Raw genomic sequence first — 26,684 nt, forward strand, 5'->3', positions numbered from 1 at the left:
TTATCAGCATTTATGTCATTAAAATAGTATTCATCAAACAGGCATAAGAAGTCGTACCGTATTGACTTCCAAAACTGAATTAATTTACCCACCCATATCACCAGCATCATGGTACTAATTTCCCTGGACTATATATATATATATATATATATATATATATATATATATATATACACACACAAATATCTGCATATACTGGTATATAATGAAACATTTATAGAGTTTTTTTTTTTTTTTTTTTCATTCTAGGCAGACTTCTTTTGAAGAAATGGACCAACATCAAAGACAACTGGGTAAAGGGAAAATGAAAGATGCTGGAACATAAGACGTCAGGTGCTGGTGTGAAAACTTGCAAGAAGTATTTGTATGAGCAGCAACTGGCCTTTCTGAAGAAAAACGTACTTCCAAATGAGACTGTGTCCAGATTTACGCCAGAGAATACAGAAAACAATGAAAATGATATCAGAACACCAAGTGGCTCTGGTCCATCTGAAGGAGTAAGTCGCGCGGAACCTACAAAAACAAGCAAGAAAAGAAAGTTAGATGCAATTGAACAGGAAATACTCAGCACCTTGGAAACTCCAGAAAACCGCCACCTCAGTTTTTTCAAAGATATTATTCCTTCACTAGAAAAGATTGGTGAAGAGCAAACTGTAGAGTTTCCAATGGGTGTATTGAATGTTTTGAGGAGCGTAAGAGAAGGCCAACGGAGTTTTTATCCTCCACATGTATATTCGTAACCCAACCACTTCACAACGATGTATCCACATCACCGCAACATTCCTCCGGACCAGACAGTGACACAGTACTCATCGCCAATGGAAGAACCAAGCAATATAGCAGGAAGATGCGACAAGAGCCAACGAACAATGGTTCTGACATCACAATATGCAGCCACTTCAGATATTTCAGAAAGCTCGTCCAGTATCACTGATTTCAGTACACAGCTCTAATTTGTCTCTAAATCCATAAGGAACAAAATCTCACTTCATTTATTTAAGTAAAAATACTAAGTTACCCTACACCATACGAAAATATCTATTTTGTTTTGCTGCTAACTGTTTTCATTTGTCACATTACTCCTCATATAATATACTGTACGTATGTACTGATAACTACTCTACAGCATATGCAAAAATAAATTTGTATTTTTCGGTTGCAATTTATGTTGATAGTCCTTCCCAATGTACAGCCAGTCATGTACAACTATTTAAAAACATTATTTTTATACACTTCATATTTATCTTACCTGATGGTAACTGCTAATCTCTGTACAGGTGGAATAGAGTCTCTCATTTTGGTGTTCTCATGTTGTAGGCACATATGTAAGCACTGGAGAAGTTCATCAAAGCTGTTCATAGACATGCGAAAATATTTACAAAATTTTGCATCATCCCTTCTCAGTTCCTCATATAGTACAACAAGTGCTCCCAGTGTGTCTCTTTGTTCATTAAGAGGGTGTATCCAGTGGATTCTGCACTGCGGCGTTCTTTTTTTCCGTAAATAGGTACAGGGCTTGAAGACGCTGCCTGCGATCCATCGCCATCTGTTGCAGGGGACATACTGGTGACCCGTGTCTAGGCACGGTCCACGCCGGAGGTATCACGGCAAGGAGCCGTGATATCTCCGGCGCCGGACCGTGTATGGCCACGGCGAGAAACTGGATAGTGTGAAAGGAGCGTAAGTGACTCCAATGGAGTGCAAGTTTAGTACTGGAGAGAAGAAATGCTGCAGTGACTACTTTAAGCTCAGTGATAAGTGATAAGATATTTGAGATCTTAATTTTCATTAACAATAATGGACATTTGTCGGAAGCATAATAATATCAGTATTTTTTGTGGGTGGAGAAGTAATTGCCCTTTTTAAATGTTATAGATACAGATATAATACTATATTTTCTCAAGATACCATTTTTCAGTTAACTTACCTGTAGCCTGTGGTTTTCATTCATTACATAAACTTATTTAAAAATCTCGTTTCCAGTTCTTTCATCAATTCTTCTTGGCCTCATTACCATAAAATATTAAATAACTGCACAGTTTTACCATTTAGCTTCACATAAAAGTGGGAGTATTAAAAATATCTTCAAGACGCTGAAGAATAAAAGTGAGGCCTACAAGAATACTACTTGAGACTTGGCATGATGTGATATCTTATGCTGTGTTTTTATTGTAATTAGCCTACATGTCTACTGCTGTACTGAATAATGAGGTTGCCAGAGATCGAGCAGCATGGATAGCCGCCAGTAGGTGACCAAGACCGATGCATGCAAGCCCTGTTGGAGTCTTTATAAACAATACGGGCAATACGATATACTTAGAATAAGTTTGATATCCTGGTACTGAATACTTGCACCAGTCATGAATTCAGTTACCACTGCATAACTTTGTTAAGGTACTAGGTTGACCTACTGCTAAAAGTTATTTTTTAAAGAAGGGTATTTATGAACTATTCGTATCCGCATTGGAATTTCACAGTATTGCATTGTATTCGTATCCGTATTCTTATTTTTTATCACTTTTATGTATTCGTATGCATATTCGAAAGCTTAACTCTTGTATTCACTCCATCCCTGGTTGTTGAATAAACCTGGTGTGTCTGGGGTCCCAGACATTACCATTAAGCGCAGGCAATCAATCATCCCTGCAGGGCCGTCAGTGCAGTGGACCGAGGCTCCTCTGTGGCAGATGATGTCTCGCCACAGTGAGGTGTGTCGGACAATGTGGATGTTTGGTTCCTGGATGGATACCGCATTTGTATCTCTCCATTCAACACGGGCACCATTGTAGACTCCACATCACCCTGTTATTTGGTCATATGTTTACCACGCAATGTTGTAAATAGTTTCGTGATTTGCCGGAAACTACTGGGCTTGTCACTTACTGTATAATCGCCTGAAGAGAAAAAGAACAGTTATAAAAAGATACAACTAGGATGAGAGAAATAGGGTGAGAGGACGGTAAACACAGAAAAAGGATGTTAATGGTGAAGCAAGAAGAAGGCAGCACTTCATCAAGTGAGTAGATGATGAATATCACCAACTACCACCAGTGCCTCGAGTGAGTGGGAAACTTGCAATGCATAACCCTATCAACCGATTTTTTGTTTTAGAAGAAAGATAAAGGTTATTAAATTGTACTCAGGTTAGTGCTATATGATGTAAGCCCACTTGCACCCAGTGCCCTCTGCATACGATGGGAGTGCGCATTTTCAAAAGTTAATAAAGAAGGGGACCCAGGGGTACCGACCTTTGATCTTCACGATTAAGGCAATAGGCGGAGGGTATTACGCTTAGCACCGTTACAGCACAATCCCTCACACAGGAACCCTGGGAGCTAATGGGTTTAACTTATTGCAGTAGATACACTCCACGTTAGCCAGCCTAGCAGTATATCCACGTCCCCTCCTCATGGTAGCCTGTACTAGTAGTTGGCCAAGGTCATTTTTTGCAATATTTGTGGAACAGTTAGTCATAGTCTCCGATTTTAGTTTAGAGACGGTGGTTTTATTGAAAAATTAGCTGACTCAGAATAAAATAATCAGTATTCTTAACCACCATCAGCTGCAGGTTTTAGTGGTTAATCATGAATACATAAATAATACATTCTGTCTTTATCACCAAAAACTATTGTAAAAATTTTGTTTCCCATTGTTGGGCATGAATACATTCACATATCCGAAATAAGACATTGTAAAAGATAATCAGTCTGATCATTGCTTATCCATGTTTTCACTCTGACACGGTAATAAGTCACTTGGCCACTCAACCAGCGACGTCTGCTATAAACATATACTGTACGGGAGAAAACCTTAACGGTTGATATGCACAGGATGCAGTGGTTACAGTGGCTGTTCACTGATTTAATCGAGAAATATGCGGAGTTAATCGTTTAAGCTGACACGGTGAATAACTGAATAAGTAAACTTTTTAATCAGCTGTTCAGTAAATCGTTTATGTGGAGAGGTTAATCAATTTCCCCATGTGTGCACTGTAAGGGCGGCATAATAACCACGGTACCATTAAACTTACATGAAAAGAACTAATAACACCACCCATCATTCTAATCACACCAGAACCACCACACTGCAGCTGCCACCCGACAGTTTATTCAGAACGATATCTAGCTTACACCAACACTGCCAAGTCAAAAACAATAGAGCTTAATGACCTGCACTACAACCACCACATCCCAGCTACAATGCCACAGCCACCACACAAACCCTTGCCAAAAGTGTCACACTACACCAATCCCATATGACAACCACCACAATACATCAGCACCACACTCAAATTTCAAGCTGCACCAATCCAACACCACAGCCATCATAATATATCCACCACAGTATAAACAATACAACCTAGAACAGCATAGCCATTAAAGTACGAGTAGCACAACCACACGAGTCCCACATTACAACCAACATACTCTGCACCAGTATACAACTACCGCACTAAAAATACCACACCACAATCACCATTACTACTGCCATTCCACGTCTAGTACACGTTGTTCTTGTTGTTGTTGGCCAAGCGCCATCTGATATAAGAAACCAGTGGCCTACGGGCCTAGGCTGCCCTATAATCCTCCCTCTGGAGGACAGGGAGAGGTTTGAGGGGCATTTGTACAACTTGGCAGCACCACCGCTTGATCACATTGGTGCCACCATGTGAAGGGATCCCGCTCCAGCCATTACACTAAAACCACAATATAGCCACCACACTAAAACAACCACATCAATATCGCCATTACCATCATAACCATACCCACCGCTGCCATCAAACCACAATCACCACACATTTATAACCACAGCATATATCAGCACTACCACCATTACCACAACCACCACTGCCACGAAACCACAACAATCTTACATTGATAACCACAATATAAGCCACCATTATCAGCAAAACCACATCCACCGCTGCCATCAAACCACAATGACCACACACTGATGACCACAACATAAGCCACCACTACCAGCAAACCACAGCATAATCATCACACCAGCAGCACAATTACCACCACCACAGCCATCACAACACCACCACACACCAGTTCAGCTTAATGTGGTTGTCGTTCCTTGTGGCAGCCGGAATTTTATGAACTAATTTCACGCCAGTCATAAATTCTCATAACCTGCTCTCTCTCTCTCTCTCTCTCTCTCTCTCTCTCTCTCTCTCTCTCCTAATCGAGAGGTCACTAACTTCAACACGTCAGGTCTGCCTGATCTTGGCTTCACTTTGACGTCTTAGACTCTGTTTGACATGTGTTCTCTTGGGGTGGGAAGGCTCTGAATCATCTTCTCCTAACTGTTAAAGCTGCGATTATATTTTTTATTACCGGCATATTATCTATAATGAACGTACTTGCAAAATTGATTTTTTTTTTTTCGGGACATCTCTTAACCCCAAACTTTCCCCTTAGATACAGTTCCCTTCGTGCCGTTCCATCCAAGCGCAGATGAAGTGAACTGCCGCATTGCTGCCAGTTACTGGCAAGATGAGCCATCCCCAGCAAGCTGTGTATGTGTAGAGGCTGGTGGTGTGAGGGAGTTTAGGTGCTAGATTGTGGGAGCTAGGGAGGAAGGGAGTGTGGAGCACCGTTTGTGGGAGGAAGGGAGTGTGGAGCACCGTATGTGGGAGGAAGGGGGAGTGTGGGATGATGGGAGTGTGGAGCACCGTGTGTGGGAGGAAGGGGGAGTGTGGGAGTAGAGAGAGCGTGAGAAGAAGAGTGAGGGAGAAAGGAAAGTGTGGGAGTTAAGAAGAGTGTGGGCATGTAAGAAGAACGTTGAAGGCAGGAAAAGTGTAAGGGATAGAGAGAGGCTGGAGTTGTGAGAGCTTGTGGGTAGGGTATGTTTGGCAGTGACAAGAATATAATAAAACCACCATATCCTACCGAAGGATCTTATGGAAACATAACTTCTGAAGAGGAATCAAATAAAAAAAATAGGGTGCCATGTTCTCGTGAGGGTTAAAAGTATGGTAATTTAAAAGTTTACTTCATGCATCATGTAGTCGAATAAATATTTTATTTTGATACTATATTGGGTTTAAACTAAGCTACGCAGCCCTACATACATACATACGCGTGTCACCATCTGGGCACTAATACTGAATCGTATTTACTGAGATATACTTGAGGTATCATATTCAGGAGTAATGAGAGGGTAGGTTTCACTCTGGAAAAGTAACGTACAATGGAAGGTTAAAGACAATGAATGTCAAATTCTTAATTTATTTTCATCTTGTCGGGATGCAACTTCCGATGTTACAATTAGCAGGCATCTGTCTTAGCCTCAAGAATGATAAGGAATGCATTAGCAACAATGAATTATGTTCGTAGTTCCGGGTATATGTGAAATTATTTTATGTTAGTTAAAACCACCGTTGCACGTCTCACACCAGAATGTGTTCCCGGATTACTCGTATTATATACTTCCATGGGCCATTTCCGGTTCATTTCCGCCACTTTATATACGATAATAATCCCAGGCTCCATGGCTCCATACTTAACTCTCTCTCTCTCTCTCTCTCTCTCTCTCTCTCTCACACACACACACACACACACACATATGCACGGACGTGCTCGCGCTATATTCATGACACCATATGCATAAGGGCAACGGTATTCATTAACAATTCATATGCGTAATAATGCCAGTAACATTAACTTTCGGGCCAAATATTATCCCCTTCAGTTCGGTGATACATTAGGCTACTTTATGTTCCTGCAACCAGCTGACGATATTACGTCCTTTAAGAAAGACTGCTCGAACTAAAGGGATAAGAAACAGCTTTCAGAACCCCTTCAGTACGAGAAATCTTTTCTAGATTATACAAAACCGTATGAAATGGACAAAATTTGCTTTTCACTTGTTCCCAGTGGATAAATGGGGATTTGGACCCAACATACAAGTAATATATCACACTATAGGGGAAGACTGGATCCCAGCATTGATTTGCTGCATTATTTACACTAGTAGGGATTTTATTATTATTATTTTTTTTTTATCGCGATAGAGCCAAATCTTCTGATACTGACATGTAGTTAGGAAAAGAAAAAAAACTTTAGTATTAATTATTAGAGAATTACTTCATATACACTGATGTGATTGCTACTTAATTTCTGGAGGAAAGAATGAGAGTCCATTAATTTTCTGTCCAAAAAATACCTGTGTTTCGGATAAGAAAAATACGACGACTTTTACAGTGGTGTTTATCAAAGAGGAAGTTGGAGCCATGGTCTCAGACATCACAGAAACAGAAAGTGAGTCTAACATTGATCCAGGACATACCAACTAGTCTGCCTCAACATTTATGTCTGTCCTTCCACACACTGTGGGAGAATCCGACAGTGGCTGTTGGTTTACTACGTTTTATTGCAATAGTGATAATAGTGTGTATTATGCATTTTGTCTGGTGTAGGAATAGCCAGACCTATTAATCTTGGAAGGGGTGGCCACAGACGTGTCACCACCATGTCACTCTTTTCTCGACCATCATGCTGACCTCTCTCGAACTCACATATCCCTCAGTCATAGACCTGTACACCATACATTTTTGCTTGTTCCTTTCCCCTCCACCTCACTCACATACACTCTCCTAGTTAGACTCTTTCATATGGCACAATCATCTCAAGGCACCACTAAAGCTTTCCAACACATCCACATCAACACTACAAGCACCTTTTTTCCTCATTTGTCTGTCTTTCAATATAATGCCAAGTGATCCTCCAAATAACTCATTTCCATTTCTCTCACCCTTGACATACTTCCTTGTAACAAAGGCCAAAGATAAGTCGTCCACCATGTACCTATTTCCCCCATGGATATATTCACTCAATGGACCTATATTACGAACAGACATATTTCTCCAAGGATCTATTTTGTACGAAGGGAGAGACAGCCATTCCCTGTATGAAGCTGGTTTCTTACATGAAACCATTTTCCTCATGCATCTGTCTTCCTACCTGGACCCATTCCAACCATAATCCTAATTTTTCATGGACTTGTTTTTGTCCCATATGGAGAAACCTGTTCCGCACATGTACATATTTACATAGTTTCTCTCATGCCCTATTTCACCAATGGACCAAATTTTATCCGGTGAGCCAATTTTCCCTCTTAAATCCATATTTTCCTTGGATCTATTCCCTCTTATTTTCCTTAGTAGGAGACTTACCTAATCACCCATTTTCACGCCACCAGAGGACTTACTACTTGGAATGCCTTCCCTGAATATTTATACTCCAGTGTAAATAGTTTCTTCTCACCCATCCACCTAGTCATTTATTGTAGTTCCTTTCAGTAACAACGGGATGACTTAGCAATTTCACACACGCACACACACACACACACACACACACACACACACACACACACACACACACACACACACACACACACACACACACACACACACACACACACACACACACACACACACACACACACACACACACACACACACATACAGAGAGAGAGAGAGAGAGAGAGAGAGAGAGAGAGAGAGAGAGATCAGAAACATTCGTAGCATCAGTAGAGGGAAGTTCATCATATCTCCATAAACATAATCCTCTTTCTACACTGTTGCAATAAACGTGGGAAATCAACAGCCACCCTCGGATTCTCCCACAGTGTGTGGAAGGACGGACATAAATGTTGAGGCAGACCAGTTGGTATATCTTGGATCAATGTTAGACTCACTTTCTACTTCTGTAGCATTTGTGACCATTCCTGCAACCACCTATTTGATGAACACCACTGTGTTCGTCGTATTTTTCTCATCCGAAACACAGGCACGTTTGGAAAGAAAATTAACATACATTTTTTTCCTCCAGAAATTTAGTAGCAATAAGATCAGTGACTGTGTAAGTCAAGTAATTCTGTAATAATTAAAACAGAAATTTTTTTGCTAATGACGTTCTTTCTATTGCATTCATGTTAATATCAGATGATTTGGCTCTATCGAGAACTAAAAAAAAAAAAAAAATGCTCTACAAGTGTAAATAAGGCAGGAAATCAGTGTTAGGTTCCAGTCTTCCCCTCCAATATGACATACTAATATGTTGTATCCAGATCATCATTTATACCACTGGGGACAAGTGTAATGCAAACTTTGTCCAAAAGTCTGACGGTTCTGAGAATCAATCTCAGGTTTATCTCGTTGCATGCTGGAAGTGCCAACCACTTCACCACTGTTCTCACTTTTGCTCAGTTTTAGCCGATAGGCTACTTTTAGAAATGGAGTAGTTCACTATAGTCTTCATAGCCACCTCACTTCATGAAGTATGTCCAAAATTGAATGAAATCCTCTAGAAATAGCAAAGATTAACCCAGAAATATAATGTGGTCTCCCGCAAGTCTACTATTTTTCCTTCTTATTGTGATTTAGACTCATATTTATCCGTTATAGTTTGTTCATTCATTAATGCTTTTATTTTGTTAGACCTTGTTTTTTGTGCTTATCTTTACAGCTTCTTACCTGTATGTTTCCCTTGAAAATAAAAGCCATTGGCCTTGCTCCACCCGGCATACACTATACATGTCAAGCACTTATATAAAGAGACGTTATTATTCTCTAATTGCGTACATCAGTTACCGACGAAATAGAACCAAGATTTTGAACCTGGATGGTGTTTGCATGTTTTTGTAACATATTTCACTGAGCATGTTGATTGATAGTTCCTGTCATTCATTTATTTTATATCCATCCACTTTATCTCTTGTTAGAATTGGGGCTGTGATAATGATGATGATGATGATGATGATGGTGATTTGATAATAATGATGATGACGGTAAAAACGAAAATATTAGTGACGGAAAGAGGGTGTAAAATCTATTGAAGGAAACACGATTAAGTTGACGATTATGATTGTTGTCCGTTTTATCTGAAAACCTGATACACAAGTACAAAGCCTAAACTATTGCCCACCGATTATGTCACAGCTCTGAAGATTGCCAGGTAGTTCTGTCAGAGTCCTAATCTTCCCAGGAATAAATCTTGCGTCAATGAAATATACGTCCAAGTTCCCAACTGTATTCCTAGACGAACAGGTACAAGAGAGAGCAAAAAAATCTGATCATGGGTCTGACTGAAGCAAGGAGATAATGTCAAATTGGTGTCTCTTCAGCTATTCTGCATAATATGCATTGGCTGTACATCTTATCTGCCATCCAACTGCTTATCAGTTACCCCTTCTGTCCAATCACATATTATTATATTCTTGCCCTCTTCATACGGTTTTATATAATCTAGAAATGACTTCTTGTACTGAAGGGTTTCCTGAAAGCTGTTTCTTATCCCTTTAGTTCAAGCAGTCATTCTTAAAGGAAGTAATATCGTCAGCTGGTTGCAGGAACATCCAGGATGTTGGTCACCGAACTGAAGGTGTTAATACTCGCCCCGAAAGTTAATGTTACTTGCATTAATGTGTATCCGAATTGTTAATGCATACCGTTGCCCTTATGCATTTGGTGTCATGAATATTGCGCGAGTGCGTGCGTGCGAGAGAGAGAGAGAGAGAGAGAGAGAGAGAGAGATAAGTATGGAGGCATGGAGCCTGGGAGTTGTACCATATATAAAGTGGCGGAAATGAACCGGAAATGGCCCCTGGAAGTATATAATACGAGTGATACGGGAACACACTCTGGTGTGAGACGTGCAACGGTTGTTTTAGTTAATATACATTAATTTCACATATACCCGAATCTACAAACATAAATCATTGTTGCTAATACATCTCATATAATTCAGGCGACTAAGCCAGATGCATGCTAATTGTAACATCGGAAGTTGCATCCCGACAAGCGGAAAAACAAATTAACAATTTGACATTCTGTGTCTCTAACCTTCCATAGTGCTTCACATTTCTAAAGTGAAACCTACCAATACCATCTCACTACTCCTGCATGTGTATCCCAGTATATACGGTTCACTGTTAGTGCCCAGGTGGTGACATTGTGAGTATGTGAGGCTGTGTAGCCTAGGTTAAACCCAAAATCATATTAATAAAATATTTATTGGACTGCATGATGCATGAATCAAACTTTCACATTTCTATATATTTTTAACCCTCACGAACAGATGGAGAGAACACTTTAAGGAACTGTTGAACACAGAGGATGGAAGTAATCTGAGTATAAGTGGCTGGGGAATGGCTGGGAGAAGGAGGGAGGCGAGAAGACAAGAAGAAATCAGTATAATAGAAGTTGTGGAAGCAATGAAGAAAGTAAAATTGGGGATAGCCCCAGGAATTGATGGAGTGTGTGGTGAAATGCTGAAGCATGGGGGAGAGATAGTAGTAGAATGGATGTGGAAAATGTGCAGATTGGCCTGAGAGGAAGGTAGAGTCGCGGAGGATTGGAAGTCAGGTATAATTATTCCCTTGTACAAAGGAAAAGGGGAAAAAGAAGTGTGTGGTAATCATAGGGGCATTTGTCTTCTTAGTATAATAGGAAAAGTGTATGGTAGGATACTTATTGACAGAGTTGGAGAAAGAACAGAGGAATTAGTTGGAGAAGAACAGGGAGGCTTTAGGAAGGGAAGAGGTTGTGTAGATCAGATATTCATTCTTAGATCTTTAGTGGAAAAGTTTCTAGAGAAGGGAAAGAAGTTGTATGCGGCTTTGATGGATTTGGAGAAAGCATATGACAGGGTGGATAGACAAGGATTGTGGAAAGCATTAAGAATATATGGAGTAGATGGGAAGTTGTTGAATGCTGTAAAGAGTATGTATGATGGTGCTAAGGCTGCAGTGCGTGTGGATGGTGAACTGAGTGAATTTTTCTCTTTGAAGGTTGGGTTGAAACAGGGATGTGTCATGTCTCCATGGCTGTTCAATCTATATATGGATGGGGTAATAAAAGAGGTACAAGGTAGGGTAGTGGATCTTGGAGTGGCCATGGTGAGAGAGGGTAGTGTTTGGAAACTCTCTGTACTGTTGTTTGCAGATGATACTGTGTTGTTGAGTGAAGACGAAGGAGAGCTGCAAGGCTCGGTGGATGAGTTTGGGAGAGTGTGTAAGAAACGGAATCTAAAGGCGAATGTAGGGAAGAGTAAAGTGATGGTCTTTGAGAGAGGTGAAGTCAGTGAATGTACAGCGAGGTTGGATGGTGAGGAATTGGAAAATGTGAGTACGTTTAAGTACTTGGGTAGTGTGATGAGTAAGGATGGAGGTTTGGAGAGTGAAGTGCTTGAAAGGGTACAGCAGGGAAGAAAAGTTGCTGGTTTCTTGAAAGCAGTGATAAGAAGCAGAGAAGTGAGCATGGAAGTGAAAAAGTTACTACATTGTGATACCAACTCTAACGTATGGAAGTGAAGCTTGGACGTTGCTGGAAGGACACAAGTCAAGAGTGAGAGCAGTGGAAATGAGTTATTTAAGAGGAGCCTGTGGAGTCACATGGAGAGACAGGCTGACAAATGAGGATATAAAGGAGCGTTGTGGTGTGGAGGTGGATGTGATAGGAAGCGTTAGGAGGAATACACTGAGGTGGTTTGGCCATGTGGAGAGGATGGAGGGTTAAAGACTGACGAGGAGAGTGTATGTGAGTGAGGTGGAGGGGGGAAGAGGGAGGGGGAGGCCGAGGATGAGTTGGAGGGATGGGATGGAGAGGTTTATGAGAGAGAGGTGTGTGAGTTGGGAGCGGGGCAGTGAAATGGCGGGGGACAGGGCGACGTGGAGGCGATTTGTTTATGGCCACCCCGAACGGGATTGAGGCGTCTGGCAATAGATAGATAGATAGAGAACACGACACCCTGTTTGATTCCACTTCAGAAATTGTTGTTTCCATAAGATCCTATGGTATATGTTGGTTTCATTATATTCTTGTCACTACCACACGTGCCCTACCCACAAGCTCGCACAACTCCACCCCTTTCTCGATCTCTCACACTTTTCCTACCTTCAGCGCTCTTCTTGCATGCTCACACTCTTACTATCTCCCACACTTTCCCTACTCCCACACCCTCCCTTCTTCCCACACTCTATACTCCCACACTCCCCCTTCCTCCCACACACCCTGCTCCACACTCTCTTCCTCCCACACTCTCCCTTCTTCACACACTCACACCTACCAAACTTAGTTTAAGTCCAAATACGCACCCTAACTCCCACAATCTCCCACTTAACGTCTCCCATACCACCAGCCTCTACACATACACGGCTTGCTGAGGATGACTCATATTGCCAGTAACTGGCAGCAATATGGCAGTCTTCAGCATCTACTGACTCTTGAATAGAACGGCCCGAAGGGAACTGAATCTAAGGGGAAAGTTTGGGGTTAAGAGATGTCCCGAAAAAAAAGTTAAATATTTCAAGTACGTTCATTATAATTAATATGTTGGTATTAAGGAATAAAAACGCAGATTTAAATGTAAGGAAAAGGTGATTGAGAGCCTCCCCAGCCCAAGAAAATACAGCCCCGAAAGAGTCCAAGACGTCAAAGTGAAACCAAGATCAGGCAGACCTGACGAGTTGAAGGCAGTGACCCCTCGAGTAAGAGAGAGAGAGAGAGAGAGAGAGAGAGAGAGAGAGAGAGAGAGAGAGAGAGAGAGAGCTGGTTATGAGAATTTATGACTGGCGTAAAATTAGTTCATAAAATTCCGGCTGCCACAAGGAACGACAGCCACATTAAGCTGAGCTGGTGTGTTGTGGTGTTGTGATGGCTGTGGTGGTGGTAATGGTGATTTTGGTGTGATGGTTATGCTTTGGTTTGCTGGTAGTTGTGGCTTATGTTGTGGTCATCAGTGTGTGGTGGTTGTTGTTTGCTGGCAGTGGTGGGTGTGGTTGTGGTGATAATGGTGGCTTATGTTGTGGGTATAAATGTGTGGTGGTTGTGGTTGGGTGGCAGTGGTGGGTGTGGTTGTGGTGTTAATGGGTGTTTATGTTGTGGCTACCAGTGCGTGGTGGTTGTGGTTTGCTGGCAGCAGTGGGTATTGTTGTGATGGTAATGGTAGTATTGATGTGGTTGTTTTAGTGTGATGGTTTTACTGTGGTTTTAGCTCCCTATCCTCCAGAAGGAGAATTACAGGGCAGCCTAAGCCCCTAGGCCACTGGTTTCACATATCAGGTGGCACCTGGGCTACAACAACAGTGCGGCAGTAGTAACAGAGATTACGGTTTGGTAATTTTTAGTGTGGTAGTTGTATACTGGCGCAGAGTATGTTGGCTGTAGTATGGGCCTCGTGTTGTGGTTGTGCTACTCGTACTTTAATGGCTGTAGTGTGTTGGTTTGTATTGTTGCGGATATATTGTGATGGCTGTGGTGTGGGACTGATGCAGCCTGAAACTTAAGTGTGGCGCTGATGTATTGTGGTGGTTGTTATGTAGAGTTGGTTTAGCGTGACACTTCTGGCGAGGGGTTTATGAGGTGGCTGTGGTGTCGACCATTATGGTCTATTGTGTTGCTGACTTGGCAGTGTGGGTGTACGCTAAATTTCGTTCTGATTAACTGTCGGGTGGCAGCTTTAGTGTGGTGGTTCTGGTGTGATAGGAAAGATGGATGGTGTTATTAGTCCTTTTCACGTAGATTTAATGGTACCGTGGTTATTATGCCGCCTATACAGTGAACACATGGGATTACTAACTTTTTCACCTATACGATTTACTTAGCAGTTGATTAAACAGTTTACTTATGCAGTTATTCATCATATCAGATTAAACGATTAACTCAACATATTTCTCATTTAAATCAGTGAACAGCCACTGTAACCACTGCATCCTGTGCATATCAACCTTTAAGGTTTTCTTCCCGTACATATATGTTTATGGCTGACGCTGCTGGTTGAGTGGACCAGTGACATATTAACGTGTCTCACACTACCGATTTTCGTTATCGTGTCAGAGTGACAACATGGATAAGCAATTATCAGATTGATTATCTTTTACAATGTCTTATTTTGAAAATATGGATGTATTCATGCCCAACAAGGGGAACCAAAATTTTTACAGTAGTTATTGGTGATAAGGGCAGAATGTATTATTTATACATTCATGATTAATCACTGAAATCAGCAACTGATAGTGGTTAAAAATATTGATTACTTTATTCTGAGTCAGATAACTTTTCAATAAAGCCACCGTCTCTAAGCTAACATCGGAGACTATGACTAATCGTTCCACCAATACGGCAAAAAATTACCTTGGCCAACTACTAGTACAGACTACCATTAGGAGAGAACGTGGATCTACTACTACGCTGGCTAACCTGGAGTATAGCTACTGCAATAAGTTAAACCCATTAGTTTCCAGGGTTCCTGCGTGAGGGATTACGCCGGAATGGTACTATGCGTACTACCGTCCGCCTATGGGCTCATAGTTGCGAAGCTCATAGGTGCCTACCCCTGGGTTCCCTTCTATATTAACTTCTGAAAATGTCCAGTTCCGTCTTATAGCCTACCAAGGACACTGGGCGCAAATGGGTTCATATCATAAAGCACTAACCTGAAAAACATTTTATAACCTTTATCTTTTTTATGAAACAGAAAATTGGTTGATGGGATTACATAATAGGAGTATCCCACTCACTTGATGCCCTGGTGGTCGTTGGTGACATTCATCATCTACTCACTTCATGAAGTGCTACCTTCTTCTTTCTTCACCATTAACATCATTTTTCTGTGTCTGCCTTCCTCTCACCCTGTTTCTCCCATCCTCCCTGTCACTATTTATTACTGAACTTTTCACTTTAGGCAGTTCTTAACTGAGTGACTACCCAATGGTTTCCTGTAGTCCAGGAAACCATTTACAATGTTGGGTGGTAAACATAATTATGGCCACACAACAGGGTAATGTGCAGTCCACAATGGTGCCCATGTTAACTAGATGGAGAGACAGAAATGCGGTGTCCATCCGGGAACATCAACATTCTTCAACGCGCCTAACTGTGGCAAGACATCGTCTGGCACAAGGGAGCCTCAGTCCACTGCATGGACGGCCCAGCAGGGATGAACTATTCCCTACGCTTAATAGGAATGTCTGGCAATACCAAGCATACCAGGTTTATACAACATCCAGGGACGGAGTGAATACAAGTGTTAAGCTTTCGATTACGCATATGAATATTTAAAAGCTATAAAAAATAATAATACGGATACGAATACAATGAAATACTGTGAATATCATTATGTGTACGATTACTTCATGAATCCTCTTCTTTAACCCCTCCCATCTAGCACATGTTACGAACGCTCCCTCCAGCCAGGCATCCCCGACAAAAATCGGCAAAATCGTCTATTTTTAAACCTTCATGTCTCTGTTAATACTTAACCAAATATAACAAACAAGGTACGGTCCCATATTACTCACCAATCCTTGAACTTCAAGCTGATTGCATCAGATGGTCCGTGAAGTGCATGGAGGGAGAGTGAGTGAGTGGGCAACGAGGGAAATTTTTGTAGTTTTTTTTTTTTTTTGCTGCTGTCCGTATGCGTGGGGGAGGTTCAGTAACACAACTAAAGCTTACACTAGGCCTCCACAATAATAACACTTCGATGGCACTTCCAGAAAACCAAAATCCACTACAAGCATTATTTAGATGAATATTTTTCCATAATCGGTCGTACTTGGTGCTGGTAGGCCGGTAACCATAGCAACGACCGTGAAGGCTACCACCCCTCCTTACAGACAGGCACTCTCTCTCTCTCTCTCTCTCTCTCTCTCTCTCTCTCTCTCTCTCTCTCTTTCACACACACACACAGACACAGATACACACACACACACACACACACACACACACACACACACACACACACACACACAGAGGAGATGTATGTTTGGTTTGCATTGTCGCTCGATTCTGGCAGTAGAAGCCTGGGTATTACAACTACTAGAAATATTATTACTATTACTACTACAACTACAGCTACCACTACTACAACTACTATTAATACTACAACTACCATTGCTACAACTACTACTTTTACTACAACTACCACATCTACAACTATTACTACCACAACTACTACACATACCACCATTACTACTACCACTACAAGCACTATTACAAAAAACTATTAAATATTGTGAACAAAGTACCGGTAATTATTTACGCATTGTCCATAATCGGAAATACATACCACTATGACTTTCTCTTTCCTGTGATTTGTACATTTTCTTCATAAGAAATGTGTCTAAACAACTATTTTCAATATAAAATAAGGCAACGACTTGATCATGAAACAAACATTCTGCTTTCTTTATTCACATAAATATACACACAGCAGTGAAATAACTTGTTGTAATTACACAAAAAACAACATACCGCTATATACAAAACTAACACTGACTTATGCATAATACTCAGATGCCTTACACACACACACACACACACACACACACACACACACACACACACACACACACACACACACACACACACACACACACACACACACACACACACACACACAATGGAGATGTATGTTTGGCTTGCATTCACTCGACTCTAGCACCACTGTGCTAGGGGCAGGGAACAGTTTAAGGATTTGAATTTCATTAAATCAGGCTTTACTGATCTACCAGAAGACCCGCCGACATGTCGTAAAAATACCCCCGCTAATACCAATACACCAGTCCTGTATGAGACAGCCCTAGCATGTATTCAATATTGACGGTGGGTGTTAGCGCCGAAGTGGTGACATGTAGAGGTGTATGGTATGTAGGAGGACTGCTGGGCCTTGATAGCAGGCTATGAAGCCTATGCCCAGAGTCGGACACATAAAAAAAAAAAAAAAAACTACCACTGCTACAACTACTGCTACAACTACTACATAAAACCTATAAAAAAAAGTATTGTGAAGAAAATAGTTATACATGTAGTCCATAATCGAAAATACTGTATGTTCCACTATAACAATTTTTTTCCTCATAAAAATACACACACGAAAGTTTTCAATAAAAAATAAGGCACTGATTTCATCATGCAAAACTTCCTGCTTTCATTATTCCCATAAACAGACAGAGGGATGGCGCGAGCACCACCCTTCCTTCTCCCTCCCGCCTCCCTTTCTCCATCACATTTTCCACTATAACACTTTTTTCCTGTGATTTGTACTTTTTCATCATAAACATACACACACACATATACTTTCAATAAAAAAATAAGGCACTGATTTCATCATGAAACAAATTTCCTGCTTCCATTATTCCCGTAAATAGAGATGGGTGGTGCGAGGATGACACAAATTGTTTCCTCCTCCTTTCTTCCTCCCTCCTTCACCTCCTCCCTATCTCCACTCCCTACCTCCTCTTCCACCTCCTTATCCTTGCCAATATCCCCCTCTCCAAGATCGTTAATACCTTCTGAACCATTCCCATCATTGGAAATAGCAAATGAACGTACAGGGGGAAATGATGGGCACACATTGGAGAAGCCACGTACTCCACCCTCCTCACATGACACATAAATATCGACACTCATTATGGTTGTCGCTATCCTGAGAGGAAGTTACTTTCTCCACTCACTATTGGCGATAATATCACCTCAAGTTCTCTCCCTATTGCACCATCACTAGGTCTTTCCTTTTCTGGCTTTTGGACTTCATTGATTTTAATGTAGGCAGCTGCTGGCACTCAGCCAAGGATACGGACACAGGGAAAACTTTTTGCATAGGTCTATACATTACGGATGTAGCAGGTGACTGAGCATGACTCAGATGCGTGAAGGTGTGTTGTCAGTGGCTGCGTGTGGCGGAAATAACCCATGGAGTATTCAAACAATGCTGCAAAACACTAAATCATGTATGTGTGCACCCAGGACGACCCAGGGAGGACGTGTAAACATGTCACCCAGACAGGAAAGGTTAAAAAATAATTTTAAGCTGTAAATCAACCTAGCACCTTATTAGTGTTATGCAGTGGTAGCTGAATTCATGATTGACGCCAGTATTTAGTAACCGGATATCAAACTTATCCTAAGCTCATATCGTTTATAAAGGCTCCAAAAGGGATTGCATGCGTCGGTCTTGGTCACCTAGTGGCGGCTATCCATGCTGCTCTATCTCTGGCAACCTCCCTATTCAGTATAGCAGTAGTTTTTCAAGTAGGCTAGTTACAATAAAAACACAGCATAAAATATCACACTATGCTAAGTCTCAAGTAGTCTCATATTGTAGGCCTCACTGTTATTCTTTGGAGTTACAAAGATTTTTTTTTAATGATCCCACTTTTATGTGAAGCAAATGGCAATATTGTGCAGTTGTTTATTATTTCATGGTAATGTGGCAACTGGGAAATAGATTTATAAGTTTATGGTATGCATAGAAACTACAGGCTACTGGTAAATGAACTGAATATGGTATCTTGAGAAAATAGAGTATTTCATCTGTATGTATAACATTTTAAAAATGCAAATACTTCTCCACCCACAAAGCATACTAATACTATTATGCCTCTGACAAATGTCCGTTACAATTAATGAAAAATAACATGTCAAATGTCTTATCGCTTATCACTGAGCCTAAAGCATTCACTGCAGCATATTTTCTCTCCACTGGAGTAGAGCAGGCTGGATGCCTACACTTCGATAGCACTTGACTAGTCCTGACAGGTATGGGTAATCAGTCTCTTGAGCTTTCCAGAATTACAGCTGCTGTCCTCCGAGCAGCAGCCACTCTCTTTGTACTATTTCAGTTCTGTTGCCACGGGTGATGAAGTGGACAGAACTAGATGACAAGGTGTGGCAAAAAGCTGAACATTTTTTTATTTTACTCAACTTGTGGCTGGGGAAGAGTGGACATCTCGTTCTTTTTGTGATGTACTGTGTCAGCTTCAGTACTTTGTTACAGCTTTTTAGCATCTTGCTTTAACAGCTGAGCTTGGATGTAAAGCTGTATGTTCCTGGATTATTATAAATGCACTAATTAAGCTTGAACCTGTGGTCTAAGGCAGCAGCTAAAAGTTCATAAGGAGTCAGTTGTGTTTGGACTGACTGTTAAAGTTTCAGCACAGGATGACTGTTGTGCCTTGAATGCATGTAACTGAACCCAGATTTCAGCCCTAGGACAAATGGTATGACATTGATAGATCTGACAATGTTCTGGCCTTGTGTGATTTTTTTTTTTTTTTTTTTGCTTCAGCAAAATGTGCCAAGACTGCTACCACTTAGGTAAACGAAGACCCATTGTGGTAAGTAGGCCTGATACAGTAGTCTCTGGTTCGTCCAACTTTTCTTCAAGAATTTTCAGTAAAGACTTAATCATATTAATTTCATAATTACATCATGTTGACGGTGCTGTCTGAGGTCTGGCCTTCATCTACGAAATCTGTTGGATAAGTAGATTTTCTGTCATTCGCAACTAATCCAGACACCATTGATAAAACTTCATGTAGTGATCCGACTTTCATCATCTTATCTTTTACAACAAAATGCAGAATGTGAGAAAATGAAGGGTCATGTTCAAGAAGGAAACTGAATTTATCATTTTTTTTTTTTTTTTATCTAGAGATTCACTGTCTGATTCTCAATCATTCTCTGAGCTACTGCCTAATCTGTCTACCTGTAGAGTATGATGTTCTTGCTTTGGGGGCTTGGACCCAGCTAGGGAGAAAGCTTTAAGCATGTTCGATGCAGTGTCTGTTATTACACAAGACGTTTTGTTGGTGATCTTAAAAAAAAAAACTGTTACATCCTCAAAGTGAGCAAAGATACTCTCTAAGGTGTGACAACCTGTAAATCTCCAAGGGGATAACATTATTCAGTGTAGATTCCAGTCATGTATGAAGTGGGCAGTTACTCGTAGATAGCTATGCATTTGTTTGTTACCCCAGACATCTGCTGTAACGTTAATGTTTGGGACAAGTTTCATCACAGAGATAACACTTTGTTGGGGCTCTGCACACTAGTTTTAAGCAAAGTTGTTGAAAAATAGCTATAATATTTGGTAACATATCGAGGCTCCACTGTACTTAGTAAATCCTTAAACTCCCTGCTTCTACAAGTGACAGTGGTTGTAGGTTTGCATTAACCCTCTCGCACTCTTTCGACACCATCTGAGTCCAACCACTTCCAAGTAATGAGTGACAGTCTTTCGCCAGCCCAGACCTCACGCTCCCCACACTCCTCACTCATCAATTGGTACGGTATCAGAAACTGATTTCAATCACTTCATTCCCCCACCCTTATTATAACTGTATTGTTTTGAAACTGGTTTATGTTATAAATTAATTAATTATCTTTCTAATGAACGAAAAAAATAATAATTACCATATTGTATCATTCACTTATTTATTCAATGCTCATTTACTCACAGACATATATACATTTCGGGAATGGTTATATAATATTGTAGAGCATTTATTCGCGATCCATTTCATAGAAAGATGACACTTCTAGCTATACCAGAAAAATTTTAATAACTATAGAATAACAATAGTCGTTCATCACGCCTGGCCGCTCTGAGTGAACTGACTCCCATCATTTCATTCTCGCCCGCCCAGACCTCACACTCCCCACATGCCTCACTCAATGATTTGTGTGGCATCGAAAATTGATTACAATCTTTTCATTCCCCTGCCCTAATTTTTAACTGTATTGTTATGAAACTGATACATGTTACAAATGAATAAACGATCTTCCTAATGAATAAACAAAATAAATAAATAAAGGATATATAACACCATACTTTATAGTTCAGTAATGTATTCATTTACTCACTGACATATACTCAAATACAGTACTCACACACTGTATTTTTTTCACAACAACAAATTGTTGTGGAAAAATATGCAGCAAATTATATGGCTGGACTCAACTTACGTCGAAAGAGTGTGAGCCGTTGATTTCACTTGGACGAATCCTGAGTCAAAGGAGTGCGAGCGGTTGGATTTGACTTGGACGAATCCTGCGTCGAAAGAGTGTGAGCGACTGGATTTTTCACCAGGCACCTGTGTATGACAGGGTTAATGAAAGTGACATTTTCGTCAGTAATATGCTTCTGGCGTCGGTGTGAATGTTTGATGCTTTGTTTCCTTCCAGGTAGATTGTATTGTTCACTGGGTCATATCTGTAGATATAGAAGAACCAGCCTCAGACTTTTGCTGCAGAACTGACGGATGATTATGCTGAAGGTACAGAGAAAGATAACTATCACCCTAATAACACTCTGCAGGTTTACTTCCAGTATGTGTTATTCAGATGTCACAACCCAAAGGGTATAATTATGTATTCTTATTATGTACTGTACCAATGGGAATCTGCCTAAAAGGTGTAGCAAGTGGAAATAAGCAGTGTAGAACAGGTAACATAACGAAACTGGCGTCAAATGAAAATGACTATTTATAACAATGATAAATTTAGCTATTTCACAAGAAACCCAGCAGAACAGCATTAGATTATGGAAACCGTAGCTAGATTTAGCCTTGTCTGTAATTTCAGTATAATTTCCTTGTTTCTGTTGGTAACATGGAACTGAAGTTATTTCTTCTCATGTTCTAGTAATACTTCAGTTTCTAGCCATCAGTACCTTACACCTAAAATAATCTGCACCTAAAATTGTGCAATGACATTTATGTCATTAAACTGGTATTCACCAAACAAGCATAAGAAGTCGTACCCGTACCGACCTCCAAAACTGTATTAATTTACCCACCCATATCACTAGTATCATGGTGCTAATTTCCCTGGACTAATGCAAGGCTGTCGCCCCTCCCCCCTTTTTCTCACCAGTTATTCATAATAATAGTACAGTACACATAAATTTTTTACACCACCTCTTTTTAGATTCATGAGACTTGGCTCCCACCTTTTTGTGAGCTGCCACCCCCTTTTTCATAGCATGTCCCCCTCCTCCTTTCCATGAACATATAAATGCTCCACTGAGTTAGGGAAATGAAATATTTTTTATTCTGCTACTCAGACAAGGAATTTAATATTGTTACACCGCAGGGTTTGTAGATACGTCAAGCACGATGAACAGACATGCCAGAGTGGTAATAAATGGCCGCTCGGAACTTCAGGGCTTTATTCCTTTAACAACGCTGAGATATTAGCAAAAAATCTGTGGCTGCTCTCTCTCTCTCTCTCTCTCTCTCTCTCTCTCTCTCTCTCTCCATTTGCTGACTGACTGACTGTCGTTCACTGACTCTCTGAATAACTACTCCGTCCTTCACTGACTCTCACTGTGTAATATACAGAGTAAAGGATTGAATGTTTGCTGCTGTGTTTTCATGATCCACGCACTTGCTTGAATGCTCTGAGTAGTGCTGACAGTTTCCTATACAAACATGGGGACTAAGGAATAGAACGCTGGCAAGACTGATTAATGTGTACAGTTCCAAGAAACCCGTAGCCCAGCATAACGTGATGGTAAACTGAAGCTCACTTTCTTCTCTCCAAACGAAATTAAGACAGACAAAACAACCTTCTCTTCCTAACTGAGACTCAGCTGTCTCAGGCGACTGATGGAAACTTTTTTCAGTATCCTCCTATTTTATACTCATTTCAGAGCCAAAAATGGCTGTTCTGTATTCATATGCAACGACTTATTTTGATCCCGTGTTCCTGAACTTGATTCTTCTGAAATCTCTACTCTCTGGCTTCGGTTTTCCTGTCTTTCTTTGACTAAATATATCTGTGCTATTTACATATTCTCTAATTCTACTGATTATGAAAAATTCTTTGACTATCTTACTTCTACGATGAAACACATCCTATCCGTTTCTTCTTTCTCTGAAATCTCCATCTAGTAGACTTCAATGTTCACCACCAAATTCGGCTCTCCTCTCGTTTCACGTATCCAATTGGTGAACAAGCATACATCTTTTCTATCCTTAATGACCTAGTGCAGCTTGTACAGCACCCTACCCATATCCGTGAATGCCTTGGAGAGAGTTCCAACATACTTGACCTCTTCCCAGCAAATAATTCATCTGCTTACACTGTTAATCTTTCCTTTCCTTTGGGTTCCTCTGATCACAACCTTATTACCTTAACCTGTCCTACCGCTCCGGTACGGCCTGTGGACCCTCCAAAGAAATGTCGGTCGCAACACTTTGGAGCTGCTGATTGGGAAGCCCTCAGGCAGTACATCTTTGATTTTCCCTGGAATGATTACTGATTCCACGGCCGGAATCTGGGTGTGCCTTGCCATTACAGAGGTTATTCTCTCCGATATGGAAGCATACATTACTTTCTAATATCCTCTGACTAATGCAAGAAAGCCTTGGTTTAATCACTCTTATTCTAATGCTGTCCACAACAAGAAGGCCTATAAAAGGTATATACCGGAGCCACCCCACCCCTGAATCATATCTGTTTTATGTTTCTGCCTGAAATTGTGCTAAGTCTCTTCTTAGCACAACTGAAAATTATTTCATCTATACTAAATGCTCTCAACTCTCCTACTCGAATTCTTTCATCTCCTACTGGCACCTTACCAAAAATCTTTCTAACAACTTTACCTCACCATCCTTCCCTCCTCTTTTCTACTTTGATGGCTCTGTAGCTATTTCTTCTAATGATAAAGCAGATCTCTTCACTCGGACTTTCTCTTCCAGTTCCACCTTAGACGTTTCTGGTGCTGTTCCTCCATCACTTCCCCCCCTCTGTCTTCCTCATGGCTGACGTTGAAATTTCTTCAACTGATGTATTTTCTGCCATCACTGACCTCAATACTAACAAGGCATATGGGCCTGATGGAGTCCCTCCTGTCGCCGTCCAGATCTGTGCTTCTGTGCCTACACCCTGCCTAGGTAAACTCTTTTGCCTTTGTCTGTCAACTTGTACCTTTCCTACATGCTGGAAGTTTGCTCTCATTTAGCCAGTCCCAAAGAAGGGTGACCATACCCAACTCTCTAACTATCGTCCAGTTCCTTTAACATCCTGTGTCTCAAAAGGTTTCGAGTCTATTCTTAACAGAAAAATTTTCAAGCATCTTTCCCATCATAACCTTCTTTCTGATCATCAGTATGGATTCTGTCAGGGACACTCCACTGGCGATCTTTTCACCTACATTTCAGAGTCCTGGTCATCCTCCTTTCGGGACTTTGGCGAAAGCTTTGCCATTGCATTTGACATCTCAAACGTTCTCGATCGATTCTGACATAAATCTTTAATTTCCAAACTGCCGTCTTACGGATTCCATCCTTCTATCTGTGCCTTCATCTATAGCGTCCTTTCTGGTCGCTCTATAGCCACTGTTGTAGACGGTCGCCATTCTTCTCCTAGATCTATCAACAGTGGTACTCCTCAGGGCTCTGTCCAGGGCTCTGTCCTATTTCCAACTATCCTTTTATTCATCAATGACCTTCTAAGCTCTAACCCTATCCATTTGTACGCTGATGAGTCATCCCTTCACCTTTCCATTCAGTTCCCGCAACGTCCATCTCAGCAATTACTTCAAGAAACAAGGGATGAGCCTATGGCACACCTAATGTCTGACTTGGCTCGTATCTCTGACTGGGGTAAAAGTAATCATGTTGTTTTTAATGCATCAAAAACTCAGTTCTTTCTATCAACGCGACAAAATTTTCCAAAGAAGTACCCGCGAGTGTATAATAATATCCTGGTTAATCCTGCATCATCCTTAAATATTCGTGGGACTTATCTTGGAAAGATCATAATACATCTCTTGCAAAATCTGCTTTCAAGAGATTAGGTGTGATAAGCCGACTCCGTACCTTCTTTACCCCTGAACAGTTGTTGACTTTATACACGGGTTTTATTCGCCTCTGTGTAGAGTACAACTCGCATGTGTGGGGAGGCTCCCCACATACAGCTCTTCTCAATAGGATGGAGTCACAGACTTTTCATCTTATTAACTCTCGTCCTCTTACTGGCTCCCTTCAACCTCTGTCTCTTCGCTGCAGTGTTGCATATTTATATGTTTTTTATCGCTACTTCAGTGGTCACTGCTCCTCTGAACTGTTAGCTTGCATCCCTCCACCTCTGTTGTTTCACCCTTCAGGCAACAAACTCCATCACTTTTCTGTCCAACTCTCTAATACAAAAGTTAATCGTTACTCTCAGTCCTTTAATTATGCAACAGGTCAACTCTGAGACTGTCTCCCTCTGTATGTATTTCCTACTTCCTGTGATCTCCAGACTTTCAAGCACAGTGTGTCCAGGGATCTCGAAATAATTGGATCTTGACTTTGGCTCTCTTTTGTATTGTTTTTGTTTTTTCTTGGAAGGAACAGTTTGCGGGCTCCTGGCCTTTGGTTCCTTCTTCCTAGCATTTAGAGAAAAAAATCAGACTCCATAGCTTGTTGCAAGCAGACTTCTCCCAATAAAGTAGCAGCCATCATGGAGTCTTTTAAATAACCTGATTTCCTGATAGAATGTCTATAGGCCTGCATCTAACAACTGTCTGGCTCTCGTTTACTAGCATACTGTCCGTTACTGACTCTGGCACTGTCTGCCTCTGACCAACTGACCCACAGGCCGGATGGCCCCTTCAAATACCTACAAACTCCACCACAAGAACAACACAGAGTATTCCGGAACTGTAGAGAGAAAGCGCATTTTCTCGTGCATTAATGCACCTAAATGAACAATCCATAGCAATAATAACAAGAACTAATTTCAAAAGAAAAAAAGAAGGGGAAAAAATTTCGAAGTTTCTACTTTGTTCGCCACATCTTCAGATACAGAATCCTACCGGAACAAACAATATTATTGACTCTTCCAATCACATACACACACATAAAACTAATTTCAAGTTCTCAGTTGAAAAACCAGCAGTTCG

The sequence above is a fragment of the Coenobita brevimanus genome, chromosome 45 (assembly GCF_032717465.1).
Source record: "Coenobita brevimanus isolate Jiangsu-jjx chromosome 45, ASM3271746v2, whole genome shotgun sequence".
NCBI classification, from domain to species: Eukaryota; Metazoa; Arthropoda; class Malacostraca; order Decapoda; family Coenobitidae; genus Coenobita; species Coenobita brevimanus.